This window comes from Otolemur garnettii, unplaced genomic scaffold (genome assembly GCF_000181295.1).
Source record: "Otolemur garnettii isolate 467f Iridium unplaced genomic scaffold, OtoGar3 scaffold00086, whole genome shotgun sequence".
NCBI classification, from domain to species: Eukaryota; Metazoa; Chordata; class Mammalia; order Primates; family Galagidae; genus Otolemur; species Otolemur garnettii.
In genome coordinates this window covers 7,587,403-7,605,699 of record NW_003852481.1, presented here as the reverse complement: position 1 = coordinate 7,605,699, position 18,297 = coordinate 7,587,403, and the positions used below count along the sequence as shown (strand labels likewise).

General features: G+C 45.3%; 1 long non-coding RNA gene across 1 annotated transcript in view; it reads right to left on the bottom strand.

Moving 5' to 3' along the window:
• LOC111726916 overlaps positions 1-7,830 on the bottom strand; it is an 8,681-nt gene extending 851 nt beyond the window's left edge. The window contains exons 1-3 of the long non-coding RNA XR_002774578.1: positions 7,786-7,830; positions 5,710-5,826; positions 4,185-4,314 (exon numbers count right to left, since the gene is read on the bottom strand). This is a non-coding gene — a long non-coding RNA (uncharacterized LOC111726916). The remainder of the gene's footprint in view (positions 1-4,184; positions 4,315-5,709; positions 5,827-7,785) is intronic.
• Positions 7,831-18,297: the final 10,467 nt, after the last annotated feature.

Below are 18,297 nucleotides of genomic sequence, written 5' to 3'. Positions count from 1 at the left end.
AACATAAGTTTGAAAGCTTGAAATCAACCGTGGTGTGAGTATGTTTACACCATAGAACTTGGCAAATGTTAAAAATCAGGGTTCCCCCATTCCTGCCCCTGAAAGTTTACAGTTAAAAATTTACTAATTTATCACTGCTTTCTTCCATATTTTTCACCCTGAAATGTTAGGCATACTCTCTACTGGAATGTTAGACAGCTTGAACTTTCTAGAACATGGCCTTTCAGATATTGTTTCTTCTGTTTACAATATTTTTGGTCTTTCCTTCTTAACTATGCACACTTTTAATTATCCTTTAAGTCTCAACTTGAATATCACCCTCCCTGTGAATCCTTTCCTGACGACTCTAAGCAGAGAGACCTCCTTTCTTTCTGGTTATCATTGCACGTAACTGGGGTGATATTTAAAATTGAGTTTTGCTGTATTTAATAACCTCAGTTGTTTGTGTATTTACATAGTGTTTTTCCTCATCATATAGCAGACCCCTTTGTGTCAAGGACCCTGTCTGTCATCTTTGGATCCCCCTAACCTACTATAGTATCTGGCATACAGCAGGCACTCAACAATTGTTTCTTTAGTGAATAAACAGATGAGTAAATGAGAAGTTGAATAAGTAAACTTGGATGGAAGACAATATTCAGAATAGACAAAAGCTTGGAGAAAGGCTAAAATGCCTCCTTTTGAAGGGTATTTAATGCCAGACTTGAACTTCAGCTCATAGTAAATGGAGAAATCTCACAGAAATCTTTCTGACAAGGGAAGTGACCTGTAAGAAACCGTGTTTAGGATGGTTAGTCTGACAGTGGTGTTCAGAGTGGACTGAGAGAGAAGAGGAATCCACACAGGAGACTCTGGTCATTGGGATCAGAACCTCTGGTGGAAAGGTAGACTCAGAGTGGGGCTCAGCAGAGGTGCACCTACCAGTCACGGGGCTCCCAGGATGTGTGCAGAGTGAATGTGATAGTGAGGGGCCCAGAAATAATGGGGACAATTTGGTCTGCTTGCCCTGAAGCATAGAAAATGTAGGGACATATGATGACTCTCTTCAAATCTTTGACAACCACTCCCAGGAGAACAGGAATTAGCCAATTTATTTCTGTATTCTGAGTTGCCCAGAGGTCAGATCTAAGACAAATAGAAGGAAGACTTTTTTATCTATTAGACATGTCTAAAAATGGAACAAGCTGCCTTAAAAAAGTAGTGAGTTCCTTGTCACAGGCAATGATCAAGCAGGGCAATTGGTGAGGCTGTTATAAAGGGAATTCAGGAATGAGATCAGGTGAGCTTTCCAACACTTAAGATTCTGTTATTGTCTGCTGGGCTTTGGCCCCGTGAGTTGGATACGATAGTGTGACTAGCAGGGGCACTGCAGTGCAGCTGGGATTCCCAGACACAGAGTTGAGGAGAACACTCAAGGGCAGAACTACTGTTGGGGGTCCAAGCCCAGGGCTGTTTACACTAGGCCATAATCATCCCGGTGCAGAAAGGTGGCCACTCTGGGTTGAATAATCTCTGGGCCTTCCTGAAACCCAGAAGACGTGCACGGACTGTGAGAGAGGGTATCAGGAGGCCATAGAGAAAACACCCCACAGAATCTTTCCTTCCCCCTTTCTTAGCTTCAGAGGATCATTTTCCCATTGGCCCAACAATGGTAACGTCTTCAAATTCTGCCTTTTCACTCTTAAAGTCCTCCTGTCTTGCTATGTGTGTCCTTGATCACATGTCTCTTCTTCCCCTTCCGAGACCTTGCTCCAATACTCTTGACACCAATCTTTCCTTTTTCCTAGTCCCAAGCATTTACAATTATTTTCATCGTGAGACAAAAAAAAACAAAAAAAATCTCTAAAATGACTACCTAGACTTTCTTCATCACTGAGATTTTTAAAGCAGTGTTCCCCTCTCACTGCCCTTGACCTTAGCCACGTTCTTGCACCTTGACCCTTTCCTACAGTCCCACTTCAGCCTCAAAGTGAGGTTGAGGCAATGATGTGACCATCAGCAGAAAGAGGTTGAGATTTGGAGTCCAAAGACTTGGATTCCGTTTCTGGATTAGCCACTTACCATCTGCACTTCCCTATATCACCTTTGCTGTGAGTATTCGATGAGCTAAAGGATGAGGAAGATGTTTTCTCCCCTCAAACTGAAAAGCACTATGTAGATGTTAATGTTCCTAAAACTACTGCCCCAGAGATGACTAGTGACACCTTTGATCACCTGAACCAATGGCCTTTTCTCAGTTCTTAATATCGTAACTTCCTGGCCACATTTAATCTTATTGGCTGTGCCCTCTTTTGTGAAATTCACATGTCGCCATTTTGCTTCAGATCTCCATTTTTTTTTAATTAAAAGATTGCAGATATAGGTAATGTCCTTACAGCCTTCATCCATCTCTCCAAATTAGCATCCACTAATTTGAAGTGTGTATTATATCTATTGTGTTTTATGATTTTACTAAGGAAGCCTCTTTCTCTCATTGTCTTTGGATGGAAGCTGCCATGACCCTTGTACTCACGGGAGGGCTGAGCCATCTGCCAATGGCCAAGTGGAGCTGCTCTTAAATAAAATTATGGTTTTCTCTTATTTGTTACTAAGAACGTAGCATCTCCTTTCTAGATCCTTCCTTGGATTCTCCTTATTTCCCAACATCAACATTCTTACCGGTTCTCTTCCCTTCTCTTTCACAGGGGTCCAACGATCCCTTCTGGGGACATAACCAGATCAGACTTCTCTCCCAGACTCTGGTCTCAGGTTTATAACCCTGCTGGATTTCTTCTCGGGTTTTCCTGCCAGGATCTCAAACTCTTTACTATCGTCACGAGATAAATCGATACATCTTTGTAGAGCCTCTGACAAAGTGATTTGAAAAGGCCACACACTAAAAGATTATTGGCCAGCCCTGCAAAGGACTGCATTTATCATCAGGGACCATCTCCCAAATGCCAATAAGGGAGAACAATCCCTTTTATATAAACTTCATGTTGTAAATTGCTGCATCTGCATGCCAAGTAGAAGGTGGTAATATCTACTCCCTTACATGGCTGGGTATTGTTACAGCATTTTATGGGTGGATAACTCCCCAGTATTACCCATCTCTCTTGGTTCTAGATTCCTGGCTTTTGAAACTGTCAATGTCTAAACTCTATAAGCTAACCTCCTGGGTGCCTCCTGGTACTTCGTTGATGGGGTGGACCATGTGATCATCAAAAGAGTAATGAGACCAATTCTTATCAGATGTCTTTTCCCTACTGTGAACCAAAGGAAAACACTTATCTTGCCTATCTGGCCTGGAAATTCTGTTCTGAAAAATTCTGAGTCTCATCAAACTATAGAAATCTGCTCTTTATATCACATGTGATCTATTTGTGTTTTTCTCTCCCGGTCTCTGTAATTTATTTTTTATTAGAAGTTTAAATAGTTTTCTGTCCCTTTTCTCTATCAGACTGTCTTTCAGTGCGTGAGAGTAGTGACTCTGTATTTCTCATTTTTGTCCCCACAACAATATACTTTATCCACACACACACACATACACGACATTGCACTTGCTAAATAAAATAAAAAAATATCTAGGTTATTTTTAAATGGGATCAAGAAGGATCAGGTATGGTGACTTTGGCACTGAGTGGTGGGGTATACTGTCCGTATGTTACGTGGTGATTGTGTTTGAATGTAGTACCCTCATTCCCCAACCTTTAGCTCCAAAGAACTTCCTCTAGTCCATCACTCTGACTGCCTGACCTCTTAGCATCAAGCAGCCCCCATTCCCTTCCTGCCCTTCAGTATGGCCAGGTGACTGCCAGTGGTGTGCTAGGAGCAGCTCACGTAGGTTTGTGCGAATCCATTGTTTGCATCTCTTCCCAAGCCTGTATTCAGGGATATCATGTTGGCAGCTATAAATTGGCAGTGTGGGAGTATTTACACCATGGAAACTGGCAAACACTACAAATCAGGGCTTTCTTTTCCCCCAGAGAGCTGGCTGTAAAACATTTACCAGTACACCACTGTTGCCAACAGTATCCCTCTTTATCTCTGCACATGACTAGCTTCTTCTGGTCCATAAATTTCAGCTCAAATATCGTCTCTTCTGAGAGATATTTTTACCCTACGTTCCCCCACCCCCACCCTATTCCCTTCCTATTATATCCTCCTGTCTTTCCTTCAGAGGACTTATTTCAATCTGCAACTACCTGGTGCGTGTATTTTGAGTACTGTTTTGTTGTTCATCCTCCTCCCTAGAAACCTTGTCTTCTTTCCTTCCCTGCTGTAGTCTCAGGATCTGGTGCAGGCCCAGACACACAGTTGATGCTGCAGAAACATCTATGGGAAGAATAAATAAAAAGAATACGTCATTCCAACAGGTCAGGCATCAGAAATGCAAAGTGCAATGTTCCTATATTTGTGTGTCTCTCCCAGTATACTTTGAGTGTTCAGAGGCTGATTTTCATTGCATTTCCAGGACCTAGCACAGTGCCTGGAACATAGTAGATGATCATTAAAGTTGTAGAATGAAAGAATAGATAACATTAGGGACCACCCAATTCATATACATTTCCCTGTAACGCCCCGGAGGACTCTATTCCTTCACCCTCATCGGCAACATAAAAGCACCACTGCTTCCTTCTGAGAAAGCAAAACATCTAATGCAGAGTTCATCCTCCCCAGAGCTGCGGGAAAGACTGGGGTGGCATCAATTTATCTCATTCAACCTGTATTTTTCTTCTCTGGCTGGGCCAGAGCAATTCATTATGTCACCCTTAAGCAAGTCACCAAATGGGAATGAGAGAGGCCATGGCCCCCGTCTCTTCCAGTGGGCTGCCGCAGAGATAGCTTTCCTTGCATGGATGAGCAGCTGTAAGTCACCTTTGCCCCAGCCTCCTGGAGAAGGCAAAAGAAGTTTTCTAAATGTTTTCCTGCCACACAGATCACTGAATTATGCATGAGGCCAAACCTAGGGAGCAGCGAATTTTTGTGGGATGGAGGGTGGAGGTTCATTCAGAAAGGGAAATCAAACCTTCTTGCCTCTTCCTTGTGATAGGTTCCCTTGATTGATAACCAACGTTATATTATCCTATATTGTTAGTATATTATTGGTGGCTTTGGCAGCAATATAATCCTGGTGCTGAGTGAGGGTAATTCTTTCTTTCTAGTCAATTGTATTTACTTGACTCAGTCCAGGCAGCTTGGAGATGGAGCCTGGCTGATCTAACTCAAATTAATTAGATCTACTACCTCCCTGGATGTTGACAAACAGTATGAAAGAAAGATGAATATTCATGATTTCCCCCCAAACCAGGGGAGGTCACAAGCCTTGGGGAGTTTACAAGAAACTTCTGGTGATAGAGCTAAAGGAGCCCCATGGTATCCATGCTCACTGTAGGGCTGAACCATCTATTGAAGGCAAGTGGAGCTGCTCCACCGACCAAAGTAGAGATGGTCGTCTTCATCTGGTGAGCACTGCACTCTCAGATGGATTTGCTCCCTGTTCCCATTCCTCTTTTCCTGCAGGCAGTCATGCTTCTGGACCAGAGGACTCCAGCCATCTCACAACGCAGAAGTGCCTCTGAAACCTCAAATTATACAATCAGGAGTCGGGGAAGGGATGGATCTGGAGTCTCTGGATATGGATCTTGGGTAGAAAACAAAATCTCTAAACGGAGCAGAGAAAGCCACTGAGGTTAGCTGCGTGTATCTTAGGAAATCCCAACAACTTACAAGGAAGGGCTGAGCCACGTCAGGACATCCCAGCCAAGGCTTTCCATCGTTCAGGGAAGCATCATCTTGCAATGAGAGATTCTTTTTCTGGAAACTCGCAACCATTCCCCTCACATCCTGCATAAGGGAATGAAATATGTTGAAATTGAATTGAAATATATTGAAATTTGTATTGAAATAAAAAATATGTATTTGGATTGAGTTCTGAATTGGACATTTTTAAAAGCATTGTGACATTGGTTACATGGGTTAATCTCTCTGAACCTCACATGTTTCCATCAGATTCAGTGGGAACCATTGGAAATACCCCTACATTCCTCACAGAGTTTTGTCAGAGGCAAATGAAAAGAGATGATTCTTATAGAAGATATTCGTATACATTCTATTGGATGTTTGATCTGACAGTACCTTTCCCTTCTTCCAGAAAGTGTCCCTATCCCCATCTTCTTGGAAATGTTCCTTCCACAAGACGAACCATGTGGATTGAGTAAAAGCTGCTATGTTGTTAATTCCCGTGTGAATATCTTTCCAAAGCGAGGCCAGTCATGGCTACCTACTCTCATAGCTGATTGGGACAGCTCCAAGGTGGGCATCTGAACTCCAATGAGGTATATGGACCCCTTCCCTAAGGGTTTTGATCTTGGTCTAAGAAAGAGTGTGAAAGAATTCTCTCTGAGGTAGAATTATTAAATGTGAGGCCTGAGGGTTTGGGGTAGCTCCAATTCTTTCTCATACATGGGGGAAACGGATCTGCTGAGAGAGGAAATGAAGTTGAATTCAATGAACAGGCAGATATGAAATACAGAAAGAGTTATGGTGATATATCTGGTTTGGGTTTTCCTGTGGGTCCAAATGAATCTCTTCTTTTTCTACAGCTTGAAAGGATATTATTGTAAGAGCATTCCAACACATTCCTCTTTTTGCCTAAGCCAGCTTTAGTTCTATTTCTGTCTCTTACGACCAAAGAAGCTCAACAGAGAGGTAGCCATTCATTATTCTGGTTCTCCGCTCTGAGGGGAGCTTGGATCTCCCTGATCTTTCTATCTATAGGCTGCCTTCTCCAAGGCCATCACCCTCTCCATGTCCTTCATTCATGCCACAAACAATTTATCAACTTTTCTCATGTGCCAGGCACCCTCTTGAGCCTCTAGGAAGACATGTGGATGCTATCCTGAGATTGCTAACCCAAGCACCATGCCTCAGAGGACTTGGTTAGAAAGCCAAGTCCAAGTATTTACTCTAACGTGCACAATGATTTATTGTCTTTTCTTTCTTTTTTTTTTTTCTTTTGCAGTTTTTGGCTGGGGCTGGGTTTGAACCCACCACCTCCAGCACATGGGGCCAGAGCCCTACTCCTTTGAGCCACAGGCGCTGCCCAATCCTTTTTGAGTTTACAAAAACCAATCCTATGCATTTACATAGGATTCTTTATATCCTTTGTGGAAAGAGGTAGGTTAGGTTAAAACTCACTAAAAATTGCTGAGCACCTACTGCTAGTGGGACCTATTGGGGGGGGTGGAACACGTGCCCTTGCCCCTGACATGCACACACTCTTGTTGAGCAAACGGGGCAAACCTAGAGAACACATCAGAAAAATCAAAGCTGGAAAATTAGGGGGCACATATCGTAAGTGTTTCAAACAATCAGAAAAGATAAGTCTTCGACTGACTAGGGTGTTCAGTGCAGAATTAATCCAAGGTGTAATCTGTTGGAATTGTTTTGTCAGACATGCACAGTATTGAATTTTTAAAATATCAGTGCTCATTATTTGAAAATCAGGAGGTTGCATACTTTTAAATAACAGATTTTTGGTTTCTGTTAAATGAACGTGTAGGTTTGACCACCGTTCCCTCTTGGCAGTAACCAGCTGGAACTGAGTAACTGCTACCTCCTTAATGCTGGGCAGCCATGCTCCTTTTGCTACCTGGCTTTATGGGTTTGGATCCTCCAGACTGGTTCCCAAAGGCATTTGAATTTGCTACCTGAGGCCCAAGTTGGAGCTCAAAAGGCCCCAGTCCCCCCAGAAGCTGGAAGGAGAGACATTAGTCCCAACACACATTTAAGGGTGATGCCCACCTTGACAAGGTCCCAATTCAGCATTTTTCACACTGTCATTGACCAAGATACCCGATGTCAGCAATTACAGGCTGCGTTCACCCACCAGGCTACAGGTGAACTGAAGTCAGGGGCAGGTTTCCCTGTAGGAACATAGAAAGGGAGGGATCCTTTATCAAGTCATCAGCTACCAAACACCTGCCACTCAGAGCCTCAGACTTTCTTCAGAGCCTCTTCCTTCTTCTTTTTAACATCTACGTTTTTGCACTTTGTTGCATTTGAATGTAGATGATACAGAATGAAATTCCTTTGGCGGTTGTGTGAGCGGGAGTGTGCAAAGTATTTATGAATCCTAAATGAAGCTGGCTGCAGAGTCAAGGAGCTCCAGCAGAGCGCCGGCGTGTGCGCCCGCCAGAGTCTGATCTCTTACATGGGAAGCTGCGTTTGATATCTCATTTGTTGGCTGTGTTCCTCGCAAAGCCACGCGCTGTTTAACCCTCTTTGCCATGGCAAAGAAAACGCTGCAGAAGCTCGCGGGGCAAGAGAAAGGCGATCCGGTGAAAAACGCCCTGGGATGGTCAGACGAGCAGGCTCTAGAGGCGTGTGGGAGGTGCTGCCACCCTCTGGCCGGGCGTAGCACCACATGCTCCCGGACCACTCCCCTGCAGGGACAGCCCTGCCCTTCAATCATCCTGAAGTCCCAAGGATTGCAAGGGAGTTGGGACCGGTTTGGCTTTTAGTTGGGTTCTTAGATAAACCCATGCTTTCTCCGTTTCTGGTTTCATAAGAAACTTCTCCTGAACAAACCAAGACCGCCCCCCCCCTCCAACTGTGGCCTAGGAGAGACACAGCATGTGGCCGTGGCTGAATCCGCCTCTCCCTGCTAGATATTCAGCCCACGCATGACAAAGTCTTTGGCAAAATGCTAGCAATCAGAAACCGGCTCTTCATAGACATAAAAGAGTCGGTACATAGGTCTCCCCAATAATGATAGTCTACATGCATTAGCATATATTTTCTTGAGAAATGAACTACCAGAATATGTCCCTAAAAGCAATTCATTCTATTTACAGCTTTTCTGAAGCCCCTGAGAGGGAATCATCTTGGAGCACTGCAGACACTACACTGAAAATAGTGAAAAACATTCAATTTGGAAACAATTTTACCTCGATTTATCTCCCCCCTCCTTTGTGAGTCAGCCCACGGCTTCAGTTCCTTCTCCTAACTGAAGGGGGTCCCCGATGTGCCTCTTCCTGGGGTCACAGAGGCAGGGATGATGTTGTTTCCTCACAGCGTGGCCAGAGTGGGCAAGAAGGACACCAGATCTGTCCTCCTGGTGGGAACACCTCATTCCCAGAACCGAGGGAGGCAAAGAACAGAGATTGCATTGCGTACAACAACAACACCATTGTTAGGACATACAGATTATTCTCAGGAGGTAACTACAGCTCTTTAAAATAGTGACAATGTGAATGTCATGTCCTATTACCCCATCCTCTGGGCTAATAATAAGATTCTGTAACCATGTCAACAGCAAGAGAAAGGGAGGGAGAAAGTATCCCTTTGATTACATAAAATGCCCAGGTACCTCGTACAGCCTTGTAAATCACCCAGCTGGTGAGCACGTGTAGCCTGGGAAAGGCACCAGGAGAGGGCGTGCCTACAGTCAGGGCTAGATAATCAGTAAATGCCTCCTGTGTGCCTACAACCACGCTCTGAACAGGAAACAAACAAGACAAATGTTACAAATGCCATTTCTGCTTCTGAGAGATGTTAAGGATCGAGACGGAGATAGGCTACCCCAAGTATGGGTTGTAAAGACACCGAATTTAGACCCGGAATGCAACAGTTGGGATTCTCCCTCTGCCTTAGCTGTGTGCCCTTGGTGGGATGGTCTCTCTGAGCCTCAGGTCCCTCCCCTGCAAAAGGTGGGTAATAATACCTAGTCCTACATGCCCTACAAGCTTCTTGTGAGGATGGAATAAAAAATGCAGTGGTTTCCAAATCAATAGTACAATCCTTTTGAAAGCAAAAAAGTTGTGCGTGAAACTGTAAGATAAAACCCAGATCAGAGCTGAGCTGCTGTGGTTGGAGGGGGTGGGGGCAAAAGGCTCACCCACCTGCTCAGCCTTTCCTTGTCCCCAGGGTGGCCCCTGAAGCACCCATGAGTAGCCTATAGCTCTGAGCAGCATAGTATGAAGACTAATGAGGAATTTCTTTGAAATAATATATTGATGTTTTTCTTAATATTATTTTATTAGTAATAATCCTAATTGGGCATTAATGGAGGTAATTGCAGAATTGGGGAGAAGGGAGGGATCAATGTAGGCTTCAGGATGTAAATGAGCAGTAGGACATGGGCAGAGAGGAGTGGTGAGAGGATCCCAGCTGCGGGAGTGAGCACCAGCGAAGGCATGAGATGAGAACGCGTGCTCTGTAGGGACAGGGAAGAACAGACCATTCAGAGCAGAGCACCTGTGCATAGTGGGGGTGGGCATGCAGGAGCAGGTGTGGTTAAGGCTGCCATCTTTGAAGCAGAATTGACTATGGGATATGTTGGGACTTATAGGGCAGGTGAGCCTGGGTGAGAACGGAGGATGTGTGATTCTAGTTGGGCTAATTCATTGGCTTGAATCCCACCTGTTCAGTGGGGTCAAATTTCCCTCATCAAAGACCATTTACTCTTCTGACAATGATCCTTGACTTTGGACTCTGACTGTGGTTCCTAATTGTTATCTCACAGCTCTCCCTGTGTCCTCTCCTCTTTCCCTAACTGATGTATATGGAGGCATTAGTCCCCCAGAAAGTCTGTTTACTCAGGATTTAAAGTCTACCTAGATCCCCACAGAGCATGATTGCTGAGGCACCCCTGTAGGCTGTGTGCCTGTGGGGAAGGCTGTCCTGGCCCTGCCTCTGCTGCTGTTATCTCTTCAGCCCCCAAGGATGACTGACCTTCCCTGCCTGTCTCAAAGCACCTTGTTGTCCTGTCCTCTTTGAAATGCCTGACAGCAGCAAATGCTCGGGTCTAAAAGCAAAATAATGAAATCAAATGAAAGCTCCCCAATTTCTCAACTGTTTGTCCTTGGTCCGTTGCGGTGCATGGTATGCATTATTCAGAGAGGAGCAGCTGCATTACCTGAAGCAGAAATTCTGTTTTTCCAGGCACCAATCTAAAGTTAATGCTGGAGTGGAGCCGATAGCTCTGTCCAGGAGCTTGTGGGTGCCTGGGGGCAGAGGAAGAAAGCCTAGCTTTTTCCCTAGACCTGAGGAGGTCATCAGCGTAACTGATGTCTGCTGCCCAGTCATGAGACAGGTCATCTCAGTGAGCCCATTCTGGGAGAAGGGAAGTCCTGACAGGTAAGGGCAGGCACAAAGGAAGCCAGCAGGAGAGATGAAGGAAAAAGCATGCAGAGTGTGTGAATGGCACAGAAGACCCCCAGAGATGTGGCATGTACTGCAAATCATTCCCCACTGAATGCACCAGATCCATGAAGATAATAGGACACAGACTAAGTGAGAATGTTATGGAAATGCGCGTGGGTGCATGTGGAGTGAGGAGGAAGGGGCCGGAGTCCACTGTGGTGGATTGCATAGCTACTCCAGATACTCCCTCCCTCCTATAAGAGCATTATGCATCCTTGTGTTTTCCCTCTGACTTGCTGTGGGCTTCAGAAAATAGAGTACATCCTACACTCTCAGCCCCCGTCCCTGTGTACCATCCTCCCCCTTGTCAGGATGAACTATGTGACTTCCTTGGACCAATGAAATGAGAGCCAGTTCAGAAGCTGCACAAAGCACGGCTCGTTCAGCCAGTTCTCTCGCTCAGGTCCTTCTATTGCCAAATCAGCAGGCCCCAAATTAGGGGCTGCCCTTTCAGCCTAAGTCCCTGAGTGAGAAGGCTCGTGGAGCACACCCACAGCTGCCAACATACGCTGTGAGCAAGAAATAAATGCTTGTGGATACAAGCCACTAAGATTTTAGGGGTTGTTTGTTACCATAGCAAAGCTGGCTAATATAGTTAATGTCAATCAATGATGAGGAAATTAATCACGTCTGCCTTGAGTTAAGCTTTTTTAAACTTGATTTGTTTATTTAATTGATTGTTGTCATCTTCACTTGGGGTGAATAACATTGATAAATAAGAGGGGTTGTTTGCTTTAATGAATCCACAGAAGAGTGTTGTTGATTTTTATAGAATCCATGTATTAGGATTTGACAAGTCCTATGTCTGGGCTTCTAGCTGGGTTTCCCTTCATTAGCAGTTGACGAGCTCTAAATGTGGGGTAGACTTGTCCATTCTCTGCCCTCAGTCTGTGAAGAACACACTCCCACCAGCTTTCCCCTGGACTCCTACCTACTCTACACGGACAGTTTTCTTTCAACTCTGATTCAGTGGGTATTAACTAAGCTCTCACTATGTGGTAGGCCCTGGAGATGAATGTCCATTATCTCATTTGGGTTCTCCCCCCCCACAAGACTTTAAAAATAGATATTTTGTTTAGACTATGATAGGAAAATACCATAGAATAGGTAGCTTATAGACAACATAAATTTATTTCTCATGGTTCTGGAGGCTGGGAAGTCCAAGATCAAGATAGATACAGTGTCTGGTAAGGGCTTACTTCCCGGTTCAAAAATGGTACCCTCTCAATATAGCCTCACGTGGTAGAAGGGGCTACCTGCCTCTCCAGGGTCTCTGTTACCAGGGCACTCTATCCCACCATGAGGGTTCTACCTTTGTAATTTAATCACCTTCCCAAAGGACTGTCACCTTGGGAGTTAGGATTTCAACATATGACCTTTGAAGGGACACCTATGTTCAGACCGTAGCAATTGTTATATGAAGAAATCAAGGGGCCAGAGTATTTGCCAAGGGCACAGATCTGTTAAGGGACATCTCAAGATTTTAACCTAAGTTTCTTCATTCTTATTACTACACCAAGCCACATGGATTGAAGGTTTTTGTCAGCTTGTCATCTAGGATTTCATTAGCCAAGGGACCAGGTACATGGATTCTTGGGCTGGTGGAAGGAAGGTGGGGTAGAAGACAAGACCCTTTACACTTTATACATTTACATTACAATGTATAGTTTCTTCCCAGACATAAGTTTATTCATATTATATTCCTAGAACAGACAGTCCAACAAGCTGTGAGACTGAACTCTAGGTAGGTAATTTACCTTTTTGGGTGGGACTTCTACGTCCTCCTCAAAGAAAAGCATTAGTGGAATTAAAAATAGATACTTCTGGAAGAGAGCCAGTCTCCAACGGACTGTAATCTTTGAAGAACAATCCTACTATCAATTCTCTGAGAGTAGTCAGGGTATAATATCAACAACAACAACAACCATGATAATAGAACAATAGTTTCAGTGTCAACAAATATTTTTCAAATCACTTTCATGTAAATCACCTATCTGCTGCCTTAGAAGCCCTCCAAGAGCCACTTGAATTTATCCTATCAATAGGCTGCTGATTATCATCTGTCCAGGGTTCCATAACTCTGGGAGTAATGATGACGGACTCACCCTACTGCTGGGGTACCAGCAGAGGTAATAAGAAGTAAGCCACGTCAAGAATAGACATATATGTTCCTACCTTGCCAGTCTTGTTTGGAAAGGTTGAAAGATTCCCTCCATACACCTAAAAGAGGGACCTTGGGTAGGAGATTCTATCAGTGCAAGTATCAGTAAGGCCTGGTATTAGAGGCATACCTCAACATACTGGTGAATTTATGTTGGTTCTATTGCATGAAGTCAGAGACAGCCTATGCTGACCCCAAGACCCTGCCAGTCTCTGCCAGATTAGAAATCAGTGGGGGCCAGGCCTGGCAGGGCTTCATGGAGTCATATCATGCTTTTCTTGCCTTCAAAACAACAACAACAACAATGACCCCTTGATGACTTGGGAAGCCTGGCAGTGCTGAAGAGGACCTTTCCCTGGTCCTTGTTCCATCCATTGACTGGACATTAGGGAGATAGGGAAAAAAGACAATAGTTCCCAGTTTTCCTATATTTAGTTCTCATACAATTTCATTTTGGGGGAAGCAGTTCTTATGGGACCATTGTTTTCTTCCCAGACAATAGACTTACAAATACATCACCTTTAGAGGTCCCAGCATACACCCATGTCTACTACTGAGAAAAGTGACTTCAACATAGTCATGATATGGAAGCAACCTCTATGTACGGGAGGTTGGCATGCTCCCTGAAGTCTGGCCTCAGGTCCTGTGAAGGGAAGAACTTAAGAATTGGACTTTGCAATAGCCAGATCTCCCTACCCAGGGCAAAGGAGAGAGGAGAGTGGACTATCTTGCTTTTCCTGGAAGCCTTCTGAATTGAGGAACACAGCTGGAATGTTCTCCACAAGTGGCACTGAGGGGCTGAAGAAACACAGGGGTGGGCTGACTTGACGCTAGTCCCCTGTCCTTGACTTTCCTGGACTGGGATGGCTTCCCTTTCTCTTGTGCTAGATTCCGAGTATGGTGGCCTCCTAAGCTTCATTACCCTGACATCTGTGTTCTTCCTGACCACTGCAAACTGATGTGCTCAACAGAAAAAGGCACTCTCTTTGAGGAGTTCTGATTCTTTCTCTGAGGTCAAGAGAATCACACACCTTGTTTCTGAATGACTGAAATTCTGAAAGGCTCAGTGTCTAGATCCTGATTCCTCCCCTGGATGTCTTCTTGTTCCTTAGTGTCCTGGAGATTATTGTAGGTAGCTGCCTTTCACACTGCCTCCCACTCCAGGGACCCGCCAGCCACACTCAAAGCTTTAACCCTCTTCTGAGGCTTTTTAATATGGGGGGTCTCCATGCCTCAGGCCATCTAACTCACCCTTTCACCATAGCTAATGGACCAAGAGTGGGCCTTGGCTCCCAGAGTATCCAACTTCTATCCTGCCAGTGGCCCATATAGGGGTCAGGATTTTAAACCTTTCCAATGAGGCCCTGTGCAATGGCTGATGCCTTTAATCCTAGCACTCTAGGAAGCAAGGCAGGTTGATTACCTGAGCTCAGGAGTTCAAGACCAGCCTGAGCAAGAGCAAGAAAGACCCCATCTCTAAAAATAGCCAGGCTATTGTGGCAGGCACCTGTAGTCCCAGCTACTAGGGAGGCTGAGGCAAAAGGAATGCTTGTGCCCAGTAGTTTGAGGTTGCTGTGAGCTATGACTCCAGGGACTGAAGTTCATTAAACCTTTCCAATGGGCAGTGGACAGTCCCAGATGGTGACCAGCCAAATCAGAAGCATGAGTGTAAGGGACATAAAGAACCAGAAGGTGAGTTCATTGATGGTGTCAGACCAAGGAGCAACCATCAAGTTGCTCAGTCTCTGTAATGAAGGTCCCTAAGTTGGGAGCAATGCCTACTGGGGTGTGATCTGACTACCCTGTCACCAAAGCTGGGTTGGCTCCTGAGGACCTCCTAAGCCTATATTTTTGTAAGACTTCATTTCTGTGTTCTTGCAATAAGCTCAGTAACCTGACTATTTTTCTTTTTCTTGAGTCTAAAACCCACACAGCATAATTTAAAAACCCAGATTTTAAGGGTAGAACAAAACAATTGACCAGGGTTTCTTTTGGCCCCCACTGGTCTAATTCTTCTTCATGTCTTCTATGGCTCAATTTGAATTCTGTCTGAGCAACCCATCCAGGTCAGGCTGAGGGTCTCTGGCCCTGCTACCCAGTGCAGTGGTCTTGGGGGGGGGAGGTTGGAGAACTGTGCTGAAGAGGCTTTGCCTATGGTCTAGGAGAGCAGCTCAGGAAGAGGCCAGAAGAGGCTGGCACAGTGGGAAGGGCTTTGCCCTTCTCCAGACACTGACCAGAGGAAGAGGGGAGATGGGAGAGCAAAGTGAGGATGGGGTAGCTATGGTGGGGGCAGGGGGCAGGCATGGTCATAAGGGAATAGAGTCTCAGCCTCCCTACGTCTCCTGCTCTTGGCTCAAGCACTGTCAGACAGTGGGGAAGATGGATTGAGTGGATGCCTGATATCTGGGCTGTGCTCCTTGTCTTTAATTTTGGCTTCTAGTCTAATGTCTTTAGCTCACCTTCTCTGTAAGCGAAGCTGAGTCTCCCTACTCCCATGGTGGAAAATCTAGTTCTGTGTGCCTAGAAGCCCAGTGTGTAGGGTAAATGGAGAGCCAGATGGGCTTCAAAGCCCACCTCCTCTAAGAAGCTTTTTCTGCTTAAAAAACACATTCTTTATTCTAAATCATGCTACTGGGGAATGTGAGAGTTGGTCTGTCCAACCAGGAGAAGAGGTACCATATCAGACTCACTTATTGACACACCCTAAATGCTTAACACAATGCTTGGTCCAGAGAAGAGTCTAACTATTCATGGAATGAAAGAAGGAAAGGAAAGAGGGATGGAGAGTGGAGTGGGTAGGAGGAAGGGAGGAAGAATGAAAAGAGGAGGAGGAGGAAAGGGAGAAAGGGAGAAATAAACTCTGCTTCTTTTAATTGTTTTTTGAAGCTAAAGTGCCTTTATTTAGTATACAACTACTGGAATGTAATGGTAGATAGCCAGGAACCGCTATGGAGGGATGGGAGAGGGTGCAGAGCTCTACCTGCTGGCCTCCCCTTGTTCTGTGCAGTGGTTCTCTGCATCCTCAGAAATTCAGAGTGAAACTCACTGCATTTTCCCAAAGGAAAAGTGGCCTGTCTAAGCCAGAGCAGGTGTCCAGGCCATCCTGACCACCTGGGCTCCGTGGAGACTGTATTAATTCACACATTCTAGGTGCATAGAGGCACTAGATGAATGAAGAACCAGGAGGGAGGGAGGGAGAGAGGGAGGAAGGGAGGGAGGAAAGATGGGAGGCACTTGCTGGTTCCCAGGCTGCGTGAGCCTGGCAAGTCATGAACAGCACCCGGCACAAAGGATGCCGCACCAAAATAAAATGTATTGTATTTAAATATTCCCCGAGTCATTTTGTGTATTTAAGTCTTAATTCATCTCCTCTAAATCTCTCCCGCTACATTAATGTGACGACTTTGACAGAAAGATGAATAACATTATTAGAGAAGCTTGTGAGCAAATTTCACTCATAAAAATCTCTCATTCACTCACGTGCTCTGCCGCTCACTCCACGTTTGTTCCTGTTGACTTCCCAGCTTCCCACCCCTCTGGGCCTCTGGCTGCTGGGGGAGGGTGGTAGCAAAGTGGTTGAGAGGATGGAGGCGTGGAGGCATTTCAAGCTCACTCTTAAATCTCCCCCCTCCTTCCATTACAAAAATAAATAAGGCATTTGAACCAAACTCCTGGTGTGGCAAGACTCAGGATGGAGAGAAGGAGAAGGGGAAAGCAGGATGGGCCACACTGGAGAAAAGCCTTGGAGCAGGGGCACAGAATAGTTTGTCAAACAGCAAGTGATCGGGGAGGATGTCCTCTTAGGGATCCACACATCAGGAGAGGAGGGACCCTAATTACAAAACTGTTTTCTGGGGATTCTTCCAAATAGACAGTTTTCAAATGTTGGCTAGGGCCTCGCCAGAGGCAGCTCTGGAAGCTGCCATCACATCCCAGGCCTCCACCCTGGGCCCTGCCTGGCCTCTCCGGCTGGGGATTTATGCCCCTCTTTGCCAAGCGACCCTGATGAATCGCTTCCAGGATGGCAACAAAGTCAATGGTATTCATCTCACCGATGTCTCAACCTTCTCCTTTAAATCATTGCTCCTGTTGGCAGCCGTTTGTTCTCTCCTGACAGCCTAGCTTGGGCCTGGCTTCTCCCTTCCTGAGACTTCCAGCCAGAGAAGAGTCTGCAGCCCCTACCTTGGCAGGGCTAGAGGAGCCCCTGCAGCCCCCCTCCAATGCCATGCCTTCCTCACCTGGCCACACGGCTGTTAACATCATCCAAAGTCTGGGAAGCCCACTCTGAAACCCCAAAGGACCCCCTATTGGCATTACTCTCACCCAGCACGTACCATATTATTTAAAAATCCCCTCTTGACATCATTCCTAGCCACTTCTAGTCCACGGACGTATCTGCTTCCTCTCAGTATTCCCAACGTCAAGTGGAGACCCTGGCTCATAATAGGTGCTCAATGGCTGTCTGATGAAGGAAACTTTTAGATTGGAGAGTGGATACCATCTCTTTGGAAAGGCATTTGGCAGTTTCTACTAAAACTAACCGTACATATGCTCTGTGACTCACCTGAGGGTACATCCAACAGGAATGAGTGCTTGTGTCTCCCAAAAGACATGCACAGGACTGTTCATGGCAGCCTTATTCCTAAGAGGCCCAAACTAAAAACAGCCCAAATGGCTATCAATAGTAGAATCAGCAGTAGTGTGTTTATGGTGTTAATGCAGCAATGGAAAAGGACAGGGTGGATGAATCTCATAGGTCCAACGTCAAGCCAAAGAAGCTAGACACCAAAAAGATATATACTACATGGCTACACTTATGTGAAATTCCAAGACATGTGAAACTTACCTATGGTAATTAGAAGTCAGAATGATGGTTATCTCTGAGAGGTAGGTGGTGTAGGATATCCACCAGAAGAAAACACAGGGAAGACCTCTGGGGTATCAGAAAT